Source organism: Solanum pennellii, chromosome 4, assembly GCF_001406875.1.
Source record: "Solanum pennellii chromosome 4, SPENNV200".
Taxonomy (NCBI): domain Eukaryota; kingdom Viridiplantae; phylum Streptophyta; class Magnoliopsida; order Solanales; family Solanaceae; genus Solanum; species Solanum pennellii.
Window position 1 is genome coordinate 32,338,161 of NC_028640.1, and position 14,176 is coordinate 32,352,336.

General features: G+C 37.6%; 1 long non-coding RNA gene across 3 annotated transcripts; it reads right to left on the minus strand.

The window, feature by feature from the left end:
* Positions 1-254: 254 nt before the first annotated feature.
* Positions 255-7,239, minus strand: LOC107015653. 3 transcript variants are annotated; one of them, XR_003578009.1, is made up of 6 exons: positions 6,931-7,239; positions 5,049-5,153; positions 4,063-4,374; positions 3,793-3,983; positions 3,400-3,695; positions 255-759 (listed from the first exon to the last, which is right to left on the minus strand). It is a non-coding gene; the product is annotated as an uncharacterized LOC107015653 (long non-coding RNA). The 3 variants fall into 3 exon arrangements; XR_001456366.2 differs by lacking the exon at positions 5,049-5,153 and having other exon boundaries at positions 6,931-7,233; XR_003578008.1 differs by lacking the exon at positions 5,049-5,153 and having other exon boundaries at positions 4,063-4,377; positions 6,931-7,233.
* Between the last annotated feature and the right edge of the window lie 6,937 nt (positions 7,240-14,176).

Sequence of the window (14,176 nt, forward strand, 5' to 3'; positions counted from 1 at the left end):
CCTGGTCTACGAATCTATTCTAATTATGAACAAATTCCGTGAATTTTAGGTGGAATGGGGATGTAATTCTTTCTACTTCTCGAGGTATAATGACAGACCGAGAGGCTCGACTAGAAGGAATAGGTGGAGAAATTTTGTGTTATATGTGGTAATCCTTTATAATATGCAAATTGGATTCGAAACTTCCTATTTGCGAAAAAGGGGGGGAGAGTATGCAAGTAAATCAAACAATGCACTGCGCTTGGAACTTAAGATAAGGAAGATGAAGATTGTTCCAGGACTGTTCCGGAGTTTAAGATAAGATAGCCAGTAACTTGCAAGTTTGCAGATGTATGTTACGAAGCAGAAATCCAATAACCTAAACAATGCGCCAAAGATCTTTAGTATTGGTAAAACTACATAAAAAGAGAAATTTTTCAAACTACAGTATAACCACCTTGTCATCAATACTTCTTAAGTTCTCGAAAGTCTCTGCAAGAATCTGTCTATGACCAGCCCTTTGGACCAATCATAGCCTCCTAAACTCGCTGGATTATGGGACCGTCCCCTCTACCCTTCTCCACTTAAATACCGGGCTTCGCTTTGCATGGTTTGAGATCTGAACAAGTGACCTAAGATACAAATTCACCACTTTTTCCCACTAGAGCTAAGCCTTGGGGGCAATTTCTGCAAGCTTTCGATAAAAATTTTCCATGACAACTGAAGATCATCCTCGAACTTTTTGAAGTTTACAAGCAGTGAATATTCAGCATCAATATCCTGCTACAACAAAAAAAAATTGGCAAATTTAAGTATAAGAGGCTGATCTAAGAGAGGTTGGAGTAGACTAAAACCGACATTAAAAAGCTAAAGAAAAGAGACAAGTATGATGGAAGATTGTCAGTGGAGAGATACACATTACTTCACATTAAAAGTGATGCAAAAGCTTTGAAATCACTTAACACTATTTGAATTTTTTAATAGATTCCATCATAAAATAAAAAAATATACTTCATACCCTGTGTATTTGAGTTGATAAATACAAAAGGAGATTCAGTGAAGGCTATCATACAATTAATCAGTTTTGCACTACCTCCTCATATTAAATGTTCTAAATTGAATTTTCATGGGGACGGCCTAGAGATTGTGACAGGGAACTTTGAGGTGCTTTGGACCAGAGCTAATTAATCACAATGAGGTCCAAGTACTCTTGTTCTGATTTTAATGATTTCTTTGTTTTCTAAAGTGAAAGAAAGATAAAGGACTAGAAGAGGACTGTGAGTTTTGGTAATGGAGAAATAATGCAAGAGGATCAGATTATGTCGAGGGGCTTTCAGTTCTTTTGTGCCCATCATAGCTAAAATTTTGAGATATTCAGATTGACCCGGTCAAGACACCAGCTCTAACTCCAATGCCCTACTCAAAGAGCTCAGCAAAACTATCATCATAGCCTTATTGTTTTCTCTTGCTGACTTTATGAGCGTGTAACTCTGTTTGAATTTTATCGGAGCACACCTAGTGAGGACCAAACTAGCACAACAATCGACACATGTGCACAATGCATTATAAACACAAGTATTATAAATATGCATAAACATTCATCTATTTCAAAATTTAGAGAAAAAATAAGTCACCGGAATGTTTGAGATTGTCATCCACACGAAGAAGTTCAGCGCAAAGGGAAATCACCAGCACGTCCGAGCTGGTCATCAACACAGAATCATCTCTCACATTATTATTATTATTTTATTATTTTCCTGTATATTTTGAAGGGTTGTTGGTATTTTTAGTTATCAATGGAGAAATCATGGGCAGAGTAGAGAGGGGCAACAACCCTTTACATAATATTCCAACCTCTCTGATGCCTAATTCTTCTTATGCTCAGCTGATACTAAACAAATAAGATTACACATTAGGACTGAGAGATGATTTATAGCTTGTAGTAGAAAATTGCAGGTTCAATATATCTAAACATTCAACCACAGAAAGATTCTTGTCAAGGAAATGGGGATAAGATGTATGATATGAGTAAGAAAAATAGAAGTCAATCACGCCATGGCTGCAAAAAACGGTTGAATGCAAGAGACAGAAGCAGAAATAACAAGACATACTGAGTCGCCACACCAAGATACGTATTGGATAATCTCAATGCTCAAATCGATTATCCCAAAAATAGAAAAATCATCATCACTATTTCTTTACGTACATTTCATCAACAATCAACAACGTAAAACAAACACAAAGAAGAAACACAAAGATCTCGAAGTATACATGTTAAATCCATTTTACTTTTTACAGCGTTTGCTTTTTCAAAATTGCACATCTTCCACTAAATATTACTAGTAAGTAATCTGGATGTATTTGACCAACTGACTTGAATTAAAACAAGCATACAGTTCAAGAAAAATTACAGCACGAAGACACCGCTAAAACAGTACACATCTACCAGGTTCCAGAATTATCACCAACTTATTGTTTCACAAGCACTTTCTTGGAATCCATTCTGAGATGTAACTGGTAAAGTTTGAAACAAAAATATAACATTTAGTAAGAGTCTCAAAGAGTATCAACTACAAGAACTAAAGAACCTCACCTTTTGTGCTTTGGTGTGATATTTATTTTTATTATCACTAGAAGGAACAACTCCAAAACTTCCTTCCTAATTGACGCAAAAAGTAGCCAAATTAGGTTTGTTGCATCCTAATCACTTAATTTAGCCGATAGCTCTTCTTGCAAGAGCATAAACAGGATACGTTTCAATCCTGTAACTACATAATTTTCAAGTGAATATTTTCCTAAAACATGGAACAAACTCAGGGATCCATGATAAGAAGGAGACCCTTCCTAAGTTTTCCGATGATAAAATAGGAATATAGTTGTCAAATAAATAAAAAAAGAAAATGCCTATAAAGGCAAGTAGTAGAAAATAATAGTCTAACTAAACTACAGATAATTGTTTTATAGCATTAATACTAAAATCCACAGGGAAAAATATCATAGTAACTTATAACATCTTTCAGACAAAGTTGAGCCTAGTCTCTGAAAGTTGCATGGAGATACTACTCTAACCAAAACTACATACTATTTTCATGTTGCAATGTAATGTCCACTATTGAGCAGACAACTCATTTGCAAGAGCATATCCTCATGTTCAAAGAAATAACTGAAGACTATAAATGACTTAAACTAGGGTATAGAATTTCGGATGAAAAGGGTGTCGTGTGTTCCATTTTTTTTAAGGTTTGGTATTTCTCTGTGGTTGTATCACCTAGGACATTTACATCTAAGCACAACGAGCATTTTAAAACATAGTGGAAGCAAGCAGAGTATAGTTCAGGTAAGTTGGAACACACTAATTGATGAATCCCAAAGAGTGTGACAAACATAGATCTTTTTATTAAATGGTATAAGAAGAGTTACCTATGAGATAATCATCTACCAAGCTCTGTCATTTCATTGCCAAAAACAATATCTAGTGCCTTAGGAAGAAGTTAGTGTTTTTCCCATGTGATCCATTGAGGGACACTAGACACTTCAAGTCCAAAGGATTTTCTCAATCCATAAGCAAATAAGGGCATCCATGATCAGTTTCCCAAGACTGGAAGCTACTGCCGTTGCATATATCTGATGAGTGCACCAAAGTTTTTTTTAGCTCCGTGGCAATGCAATGGTCGTTTTCCTGAACAGCCACCACTTTTCTGAAAAAGTTACACAACCTAGACCAAGAAAACCAACATATTTGATTTATTAAAAGAGAACATAGAAGGCACTAACACGAGATAAGTGAACCTGGAAGTTTGGAATAATGCTTACCCTATATGTAAGTTGACCTGCACGAAGAACTTTCGAAGATTTCATAGTCAGGAAGGACTCAAGTAGATCAAACAATGTAGTGCCCTTCGAGATAAGGAAGATGAAGATTGTTCCAGAACTGTTCTAGAGTTTAAAATAAACTGTAGCCAGTATGTTTGCATTTGCATGTTAAGAAGGAGAAATCCAATAACCTAAACAGTAAGCCAAAGAACCTGAGTATTGGTAAAACTACAGAAAAAAAAAGAATTTTTCAAACTACAGTATACCCACCTTGTCATGAATACTTTTGAAGTTCTCGAAAGTGTATGCAAGACTCTGTCTATGACCAGCCGTTTGGACCAATCATAGCCTTCTAAATACGGTGGATAATGGGCCTTCCCCTCTACCCTTCTCCACTTAAAAACCGGGCTTCGCTTTTCATGGTGTGGGACTTGAACAAGTGAGATAAGCCACAAATCCGCCACCTTTTTCCTCTAGTGCTAAGCCTTGCGGGCAATTTCTGCAAGCTTTCAATGGAATTTTTCCTTAACAATTGAAGATCATCATCCAACATATTCACAGTAAATATTTAGCATCACCATCCTGCTACAAAAAAAATTGCACATTTAACAAAAATGCAGTAACTAAACACACAGTCCACTTCAATGTGTTAAGGGAACATACAACAACTTTTTTTATTGCTTGCATATTTAAATATGAGAGGCTGATCTAGAAGAGGCAGGAGCAGGCTAAAACCACGTTAACAGGCTTACCAAAAGAGACAAGTATGCTAGAAGATTGTTGTTGGAGAGATACAAATTACTTCACATTCAAAGTGAGGCAAAAGCTTTGAAAATCACTGAACACTATTCGAATTATTTAACATATTCTGTATACTTCATACCCTCTCTATTTGAGTTGATAAGAACAAAACGAGATTCAATGAAGTCTATCATACAATGAATCAGTTTGAGTCTTGCACTACCTCCTCATATTAAATGTTCTAAATTGAATTCTCATGGAGACGGCCATGAGATTATAACAGGGAACTTTGAGGTGCTTTGGACCAGAGCTAATTAATCACAATGAGGTCCAATCTCTACTGCTACTGATGTTAATGTGTTCTTTATTTTCTTAAGTGAAAGAAACATAAAGGACTAGAAGAGGGATGTTAGTTTTGGTAATGGAGAAATTATGCAAGAGGTTCAGATTATGTCGAGGGGCTTTCAGTTCTTTTGTGCCCATCATAGCTGAAATTTTGAGAAATTCATACTGACCCGACAAGACACCGGCTCTTACTCTAATGCCCGACTCAAAGAGCTCAGCAAAACTATCACCATAGCCTTATTTTTTCCTCTTGCTGACTTTATGAGTCTGTAACTCTGTTGAATTGCATTGGAATACACCAAGTGAGGACCAAACTAGCACAACGACCGACATATGTGCACAATGCATTATAGACAACAATTATGCATATGCATAAACAATTGTCTAGATTAAATTTAAAGCAAAAATAAGTCACTAGAATGTTTGATATTATCATCCACACAAAGAAGTTAAACGCAAACAAAAATCACCGAAACGTTCAAGTTGGTCATCCACACAGAATCATCTCTCATGATATTATTATAATTTTCTTTTTTTTTTTTTGTATATTTCAAAGGGTTGTTGGTCTTTTATTTATCAATGGAGAAATTATGGGCAGGGTAGAGAGGGGAAACCACCCTTTACAAAAAATCTTAATCTCTCCGATGCCTCATTCTTCTTATGTTCAGCTCATAGTGAACAAATAAGATTACAAATTAGGACTGCAAGATGATTTATAGCTTGTAGTAGAAAATTGCAGGTTCAACATATCTCAAATTGAACAATAGAACAACTCTTTTGTCTCTCTTTCTTTTCAAGGAAATGGGAATCAGATGTATGATATGATAAGGAAAACAGAAGCCAATCAAGCCATGGCTGCAAACACCGGTTACATGCAACAGATAGAAGCAACAATAACAAGCCATACCGGGTTGCAACACCAAGATGCATATTGAATAATCTCAATGCCCAAATTAATTAGCCCAGAAATAGAAAAATCATCATCATTGTTTCTTTACTGTTTATTTATGTACATTTCATCAATAGTCAACAACGTAAAACAAACACATAACAAACACACAGAAGAAACACAAAGATCTCAAAGTATACATGTTAAATCCATTTTTGTTTTTACAGTGTTCGCTTTTTCATAAACAAGGTCTGCTTTTACAGTGTTTGCTTTTTTAAAAATGGCACCTCTTCGGCTAACTAATACTAGTAAGTAATCCGGATGTATTTGACCAACTGACTTGATTTAAGACAAGCATATCTTAACGGTACATATATAAGTCAAATTGTAACGATACACATAAGTCATATGGTAATAACTTCTAACACAATCAATTAAACTAATTCTAGAAATAAAGCAATTAAAAGGAATCTGACCAAGTTCAACTAAGGAAAAGGGTCAAATTGCATTAATAGGTTTGAACACTTAGGCAAGCAAATAAGATCCACCCATATTAAGACACAATATAGTAGCAATTAGGATTCAAATAACACATAGAAGTATTGGCTCAAGAGACGATCAATAAAACAATTATGAGGATCAATCAAAGAGGACCTATAAATCAAATACGAAAACGGTCAACACATGAAAACAAGAATCAATGCATCATTAATCAATTAAATATCTTACACTATAAGAGTGTGCAGAGAAAATGTCCAGCTACCTCAAGAGATTTTGTTCATTAATATGATTAAGTTCCAACAATTAAGCATATGATTAGGAGGCTCAACCTCTTATTTTACAATAGATACAACGGACATCAAAATCAATTAAAGAAATGAAACTTATAAAAGAAATAGCGATTTAGCGCATCTAAATTTAAAAGGTTTAGCAAGTATTTGTTAAAGCTTTTTAAGGATGAAACAGAGATTCAAGAACAATACATGAATGTCAAGAACAAAGCTGCCCACATATATAGTTAAAATTTAAAAAGAAAAGAGTCAACCATCTCAAGTTTCATTCTTAACAGTGTAATGCAAGAAGATTTAAACAAAGAGATTTGTATCTGGAAGGATCTATAAACTCCAAAATTTGTTGGAAAATAGAGAAGAGAGGAGCTAGACTTGCTGGTGGTCGGGGTTGTTGATGTTGCTTCTGTTTCATCGAAAAGTGAGAAAAGAGGAGCCGAAGGCGCCGAAGCTTGCATTCGCATCTGCTTCGGAACTCGCGGGTCTTGGTGTGTTCTTGTTGTTGCTTGGAGTTGCTCGCTGTTGTGTCTCGACGGTGTCTCGCCTGAGGAGCAGGTGATTAGTGGTGTTGGCTTCGCTCCTCGTCGGCTCGTGCTGTCTCCACCGGAATCGCTAATCCAGCAGCGATGGGGGAGATGCGACGCTGAGGGAAAAGTGGGTTTTGGTCTTTTTTGAATAAATTAAGAAAGGTACAAAAGATTTGATCTCATCCATTGATTAAATGAGATGGGTGGTCAAGATTCGATCTAAGGCTTTAACAAAAAGATAGATTGCTAGGATTAAAAAATGAAATCTGAAAATCAGCTTGAATTGAATTTAGAATGGCCAAAATCGAAATAAAAATGGCTACAATTGAATACAATTGGGACTGAATAGGCTAGAATCGAAATGAATTAAAATGAAAATAGTTTATAATTTAAATGATTTTAAGAAAAATTAAAGAAATGGTATCCAATTAAAATATACAAATATTATAACATTTATATGATAAAAATCACTTAAATTATAACACATTTGAATGAAATAATTATTTCGAGTTTTACTAATGATTTTTAAAAATATTTTAATAATATTTGCGATAGTTTTATAAAACATGCATACTAAAATTATAATTTTTATACAAAATCGATTAAAATTCTAAACTCGGAATGTGTTTTAAAAGTACATATTTAATCTAATAACATTTTGAAATTGATAAAGGTCAGTCAAAATTGTTTGTCAACATATCATAACATTAATGAATTCATATAATACAATATACCTAATGGTTAATTACTAATCTCAATATATCAAAACCTAAGTTATAGCTCAACAAAACCGTACATATATATGGAATATAGTCAAAATTTTATTAACATAACTTAGATAAAAATTGAAGCAATATATATCTTCATCATTACCTAATTATTAATTAATAAACTAAACAAATACCACTAATTTAGTCAAATATATAGGAGTCCACCTGACAGTCATAGTTTTGTTTTCAAATTACTTCCACATGATCATTCTATATACTTCATATCTTCAATGCACTATAAAATAGTACTAAAAGAATTGTTGCCTTACTCAAAAACCAAATCGCTAATCACTAACATTTTAACTCAACTTTCAGTTTATACAAATACATCACTTGTAATCATTAATTCAGTTATAACCTTTATATATGTAAAACAGAATTATATATTTAACACTCTAAACTTTATCAAACAATAATGTTCTTGGAGAATACATACCTTATATTTGAAAAATAATTAGCAACAATAAGTTTATCTCTATATATTTTAAATCTTTCAAACTTCAATTCTATGAACCTGATCATCTCTCTTAATGAAACTGCCACAAAATTTCTTTTTCATTTTGCCAAACTTGTTGCATAACTAATATGATATTGTCATAAAAAAACGTCTTCACCTTGTCTTCGTGTTCGGCTAATATTACATAAAAGGAAATTATGTAAAACATACTTATAATCTTCATGAACATGGTGGTCATGCATATTTCCGCATCACTTTTTCTATATTCTCTCTTTTAGTTATGAAATACATGATTGATGAAAAAAGTGAAGAAAAATAAACAAAAACGGAAAAACTAGAAGGAAAACATAAAAATAAATATCAAACAACTCCATATATGATTGTTATGTATAGATTGTTTTAGTCCTAAGAATTAGATAGAAGGAAGTTGCGAAAACATATTATTTAAGTGGAGAATGCAAAAAAGATGGAGGTCTTTTTTGTAACTCGTGAATTATAATTGAATATAATAAATATGATAGATTCTAAAATTATTAAACAAATAATTAATGAAAAAGTGAAAGAAGAAAATTGAAAAAACAAATGAATCCCGACTTTAGGAGCATGCCACATCAACAACCCTATGATTCAACTTTATATTATTATATAAATTTCAAAAGACATTTAACAACATTGATATACTTCTAACATATAGATATCAATCTTTAGTACAAGATATAATCTAAAAATTCAAAATAAAATGGCAAATCAGATTCTATTTATATTTTTAAAATAAATTTTATGCAGTTTATGATAATCAAAATATGAAATAAATAAAGAAAAAAAAGTAAAAAGAAATAATAACAGATAGTATTAAATAATAGTATTAAATAATATTAGTATTTACTGTGTACTAATCCTAGTCCTATTAGGATTAGTACTCCTTAATCCTAGTCCTATTAGGATTAGTACTCCTTCCTATATCTCCTATATATATCTCCCATGTATTCCCTTATTAGGTTAACACTTCAATACAATCAATATTCCTTCATGGTATCAAGAGCCAGAAAACCTAGATCTTCTTTTCTCTAGGTTTTTTTTTTCTCTCTTTAGGGCACCGATCGTTCCCTCTCTTCTCTTGGGCGGCGGCAGCCATGACAACCGAGGTGGATCCTCTCGATTCACTTCCTTCTGGCGTTAAACTCCTTCTCAGGCATCTTCATGCCCTGATTCCCGAAAAATTATCAGACATAAATTACCCTACATGGAAAATCACCGTTCTTACAGCCCTTGAGGCCAATTACCTTCTCAAATACGTCGATGGAAGCACAGAACCGCCGCCGGCAGTCATCACCGCCACGGACAAATCAGAAAAAACCAATCCGGCCCATGCCGCCTGGAAAGCCGTGGATGGACAGATCCGATCATGTTTGATTGCGGTCATCTCTCCCACGGTTCAGAAACACGTCCGATCCTACACAACTGCTTCAGCCCTGTGGACGGCCCTCGCAACACGCTATGCATCAATTTCCCACTCTCATATTTTTCAATTGCGTGATCGTCTCCACACAATTACCAAAGGCACGAAAACTATGGCGGAGTATTTAGACGAGGTCTCCACCATCATCACAGCCCTCGACACCGTGAACGAAATCATTCCCGAAAAAGATCTCGTCATGTGCGTCGTTCGGGGGCTCCCATCAGCTTACTCCTCCATTAAACAGGCGGTTCGCATCAGTCCAACGCCCGTTGACCTGGCTACTCTCTCCTCGTGGCTAAAAAGTGAAGAAATCAACGTGGATCTGGAGAGCAAACTTCTTCTCCGAGAAGCCGCTGTTATGGAGCCGGCCACCGCCCTCACCGCAAGCCAGAACTATCGCGGGGGGCGTGGTGGCGGCCGGCAGGGGAGCCGCGGCGGCTACGGCAGAAACAGCGGAGGCCGCGGGCGCGGCGGTCGGCAGGGCAGTCGTCCGCCGTACGACGGTCAGCAGCACGGCAGCAACAACAGCCTGCACTCCTTCGGCAGCGGCGGGCAGTCATCTTCCAGCGGCGGGCAGGGCACTTACGAGCGGGATCGTCCAACTTGTCAAATCTGTCAGAAAACAGGACACACCGCTGTTCGTTGCTGGTTTCGGTATGAGGAGAGCCGAAATAGTGATAACCGTGCCAATTATGCATCTCAAGCCGGCCCTTCCTCTGAATGGCTGTTGGATACTGGGGCCAACATGCACGTTACTTCTGATCTATCCAAGCTTAACGCTCCAAATCCATATCATGGCTCCAATGGTATTACTGTTGGCAACGGTGAGTCCCTTAATATTTCTCACACTGGCACGGGTACCATTAAAACCCCCACCGCTATCTTTCACCTAGGTAACCTTACCCACGTCCCTTCTATTAAATCCAATCTCCTTTCAGTTCACCAATTCACAAAAGACAATAATTGCTCACTCTTGTTCACCTCTAATGATTTTCAGATCCTAGACAATACTACCAAGAGGGTGATTTTTCAGGGCCCCTGTGAGCATGGTCTGTACGTTCTTCCTGGCACAAGTTCGTCTGCCCACCCAGTTTCAGAAAGCGTTCCTGTGGCTCCGGTGGCTCTTTCGGCTGATGGCCACAGTCTGTTGTGGCACAGTCGTCTGGGTCACCCGTCTACTCAAATAATAAATTCTTTAATGTCTCAATTAGGTTTTTCTTCCATTCATGTAAACAATTGTGACTCCTGTTCAATTGCTAAATCTCATAAATTACCTTTTACTTTATCTGAGAAGCGTACAACTGCACCTTTTCAACTTATTCATTCTGACCTATGGGGTCCTACTGCTGTTCCTTCATTTGCTGGTTTTCGCTATTATATTTGTTTTGTGGATGATTTTACAAAATACACTTGGTTGTACCCACTAAAACACAAATCACAGGCATACACCACCTTTGTCACTTTTGAAAAAATGGTCAAAACACAATTCAATTCTCATGTTAAACTTTTTCGAAGTGACAATGGAAAGGAATATGTCAATAACATCTTTGGCCAGTTTCTGCAATCCCTGGGAATTATACATCAAACCTCCTGTCCATACACTCCCGAACAGAATGGGGTGGCTGAGCGTAAGCATCGCCATCTCATTGAAACGGTGGTTACTCTTCTACATCAATCTCATCTCCCTGTCTCCTTTTGGGTAGAAGCTCTAGCCACCGCAAACTACCTCATTAACAGAATGCCCAGTCACACTCTCTCCAACAAATCACCCTATCAACTCCTTTACCAAGAACTTCCCAATTATACCAACCTCCGCGTCTTTGGGTGTCTTGCCTACCCTTGGCTACGCCCTCATATTACTCACAAATTACAACCCCGATCCCGTCCTTGTATTTTTTTGGGCTATCATCCTACCTCCAAGGGTTATCGCTGTCTTGACCCACAAACTCATAAAGTCTACATATCTCGTCATGTCAAATTTGTCGAAAATGAGTTTCCCTACGAGTCTATTTCCTCCTCCACAAATACATCATTCATTGGCGTCCTTCCCCTTTTTCCAACATACTCACAGGGTCCCTCACCACCTTCCCCCACACCTCCACCCACTACCCAACCACCCCTCATCACCCCTTCGACCGTCACCCACAATACACCCGCAACCACCACCCACACTCACAACCAACCCGAACCACCCCATACCCACAACATCTCCAGCCCGATCCGTTTTGGGTCCTTCCCGGCCACCCCCGAATCACCACCGCCCGTGCCACCCCCCAATACTCATCCCATGTTAACCCGTGGCAAAGCCGGTATCTTTAAACCCAAAACCTTTCAGGCTACCATACTACCAAATACACCCCTTCCCGATAGTGAACCAACAACCTACTCTGTTGCCTCAAAAAATGCTTATTGGCGTCATGCTATGGATGACGAGTTTAAGGCTTTGACTGATCAGAAAACTTGGGTTCTTGTACCTAAGCCCCATGGGCGGCACCCAGTGGGCTGTAAATGGGTGTACAAAATTAAACACAATGCGGATGGCAGTATTTCCAGGTACAAGGCTCGTTTGGTTGCTAAAGGCTACAATCAGGAGTATGGGCTTGATTACTTCGAGACATTCAGTCCTGTTATTCGGCAGGAAACCATTCGCCTGGTACTGTCACTCGCCGTGCGCAACAATTGGCTCATCAATCAGTTGGATGTTTCCAATGCTTTTCTTCATGGCATGCTTGATGAAACTATCTACATGACGCAACCACCGGGCTATGTTGATCCCCGCTTCCCTCAACATGTTTGCAAACTCCAGAAGTCTCTGTATGGGCTCAAGCAAGCCCCCCGTGCTTGGTACACACGTCTGAAAACGTTCCTCCAGGGACTCGGCTTCACGTGTTGCGTACACGACACGAGTCTGTTTACTCGACATTCAGCACACGGTACAGTCATTCTTCTTGTCTATGTAGATGATATCATTATTACAGGCTCTACTGCAGCTCTCATTCAGGATGTCACTCGAGCTATGCATACTACCTTCAAAATGAAGGACCTTGGCCCGTTACATTATTTTCTGGGAATGGAGGTTTCTCGGACAGGCAGCGGCTTGTTTCTTCATCAGTCAAAATATGCTCGAGATCTGTTGCAGAAAGCTGGACTGGAAAAATGCACCAGTCAACCAACACCGATGGCAGTCTCTTCGTCTACGAATGGAGCCGACACCCCCTTTGCCGATATCACCCACTTCCGCAGCCTCATTGGGGCTCTACAGTATCTGGCCATTACCCGTCCTGACATCCAGTTTGCTGTCAACCGAGTTGCTCAGCGCATGCATCAACCAAGTGAACATGATTACCATTGTCTAAAACGCATTCTCAGGTACATTTTTGGCACTCTTGGTCGTGGTTTACTCATTCGACCCGGGGACTTGGAGCTTCGGGGTTTCTCAGATTCAGATTGGGCGAATGATAAAAATGACAGAAAATCTACATCGGGGTTTCTCGTTTTTTTGGGGCCGAACCTGATCTCCTGGTGTACAAAAAAACAACCCAAGGTCTCTCGGTCCTCGACTGAAGCTGAATACCGCGCCCTTGCTCTTCTTGCTGCTGAAACCATGTGGGTCACATATATTCTTCGCGAACTCCGCGCCACTCACACTGTTCCTGCTCTCTATTGTGACAACAAATCAACCATCTATGTGGCCAAGAATTCCGTCCTACACACCAGAATGAAGCTTGTTGATACCGATTGTCTCTTTGTTCGCGATGAAGTTCAGGCCGGCACCATGACTATGCAATATGTACCCACTGAAGAACAACCGGCTGATATTCTCACCAAGCCTCTCCCGAGCCGACAGCACGATTACCTCAGTTCCAAGCTTCTGTTCGCTTCCGCTCAGCTCAGCTTGAGGGGGGATAATAACAGATAGTATTAAATAATAGTATTAAATAATATTAGTATTTACTGTGTACTAATCCTAGTCCTATTAGGATTACTACTCCTTAATTCTAGTCCTATTAGGATTAGTACTCCTTAATCCTAGTCCTATTAGGATTAGTACTCCTTCCTATATCTCCTATATATATCTCTCATGTATTCCCTTGTTAGGTTAACACTTCAATACAATCAATATTCCTTCAAGAAAAAAGAAGGAAAAGAAAAGAAATGATTTTAGGAAATGCATAACATTATTGATGAATATAACGAAAGAAATTTAAAAAATTAATAGTATCAATGATGAAAATATTTAAATATGGGCATATTTGATAATTCAATAATGTTTTGATGTAGAATTTTTTGTCTTTTCAAAATTTGCAAAAAGTATTAAAAAAGAAAAATAATAAATAAACTTCCACATAACTTTTAACAATTATTTAAGGAAAATGTAAGAGAAAACGTCAAAATTATTTTATTAAAA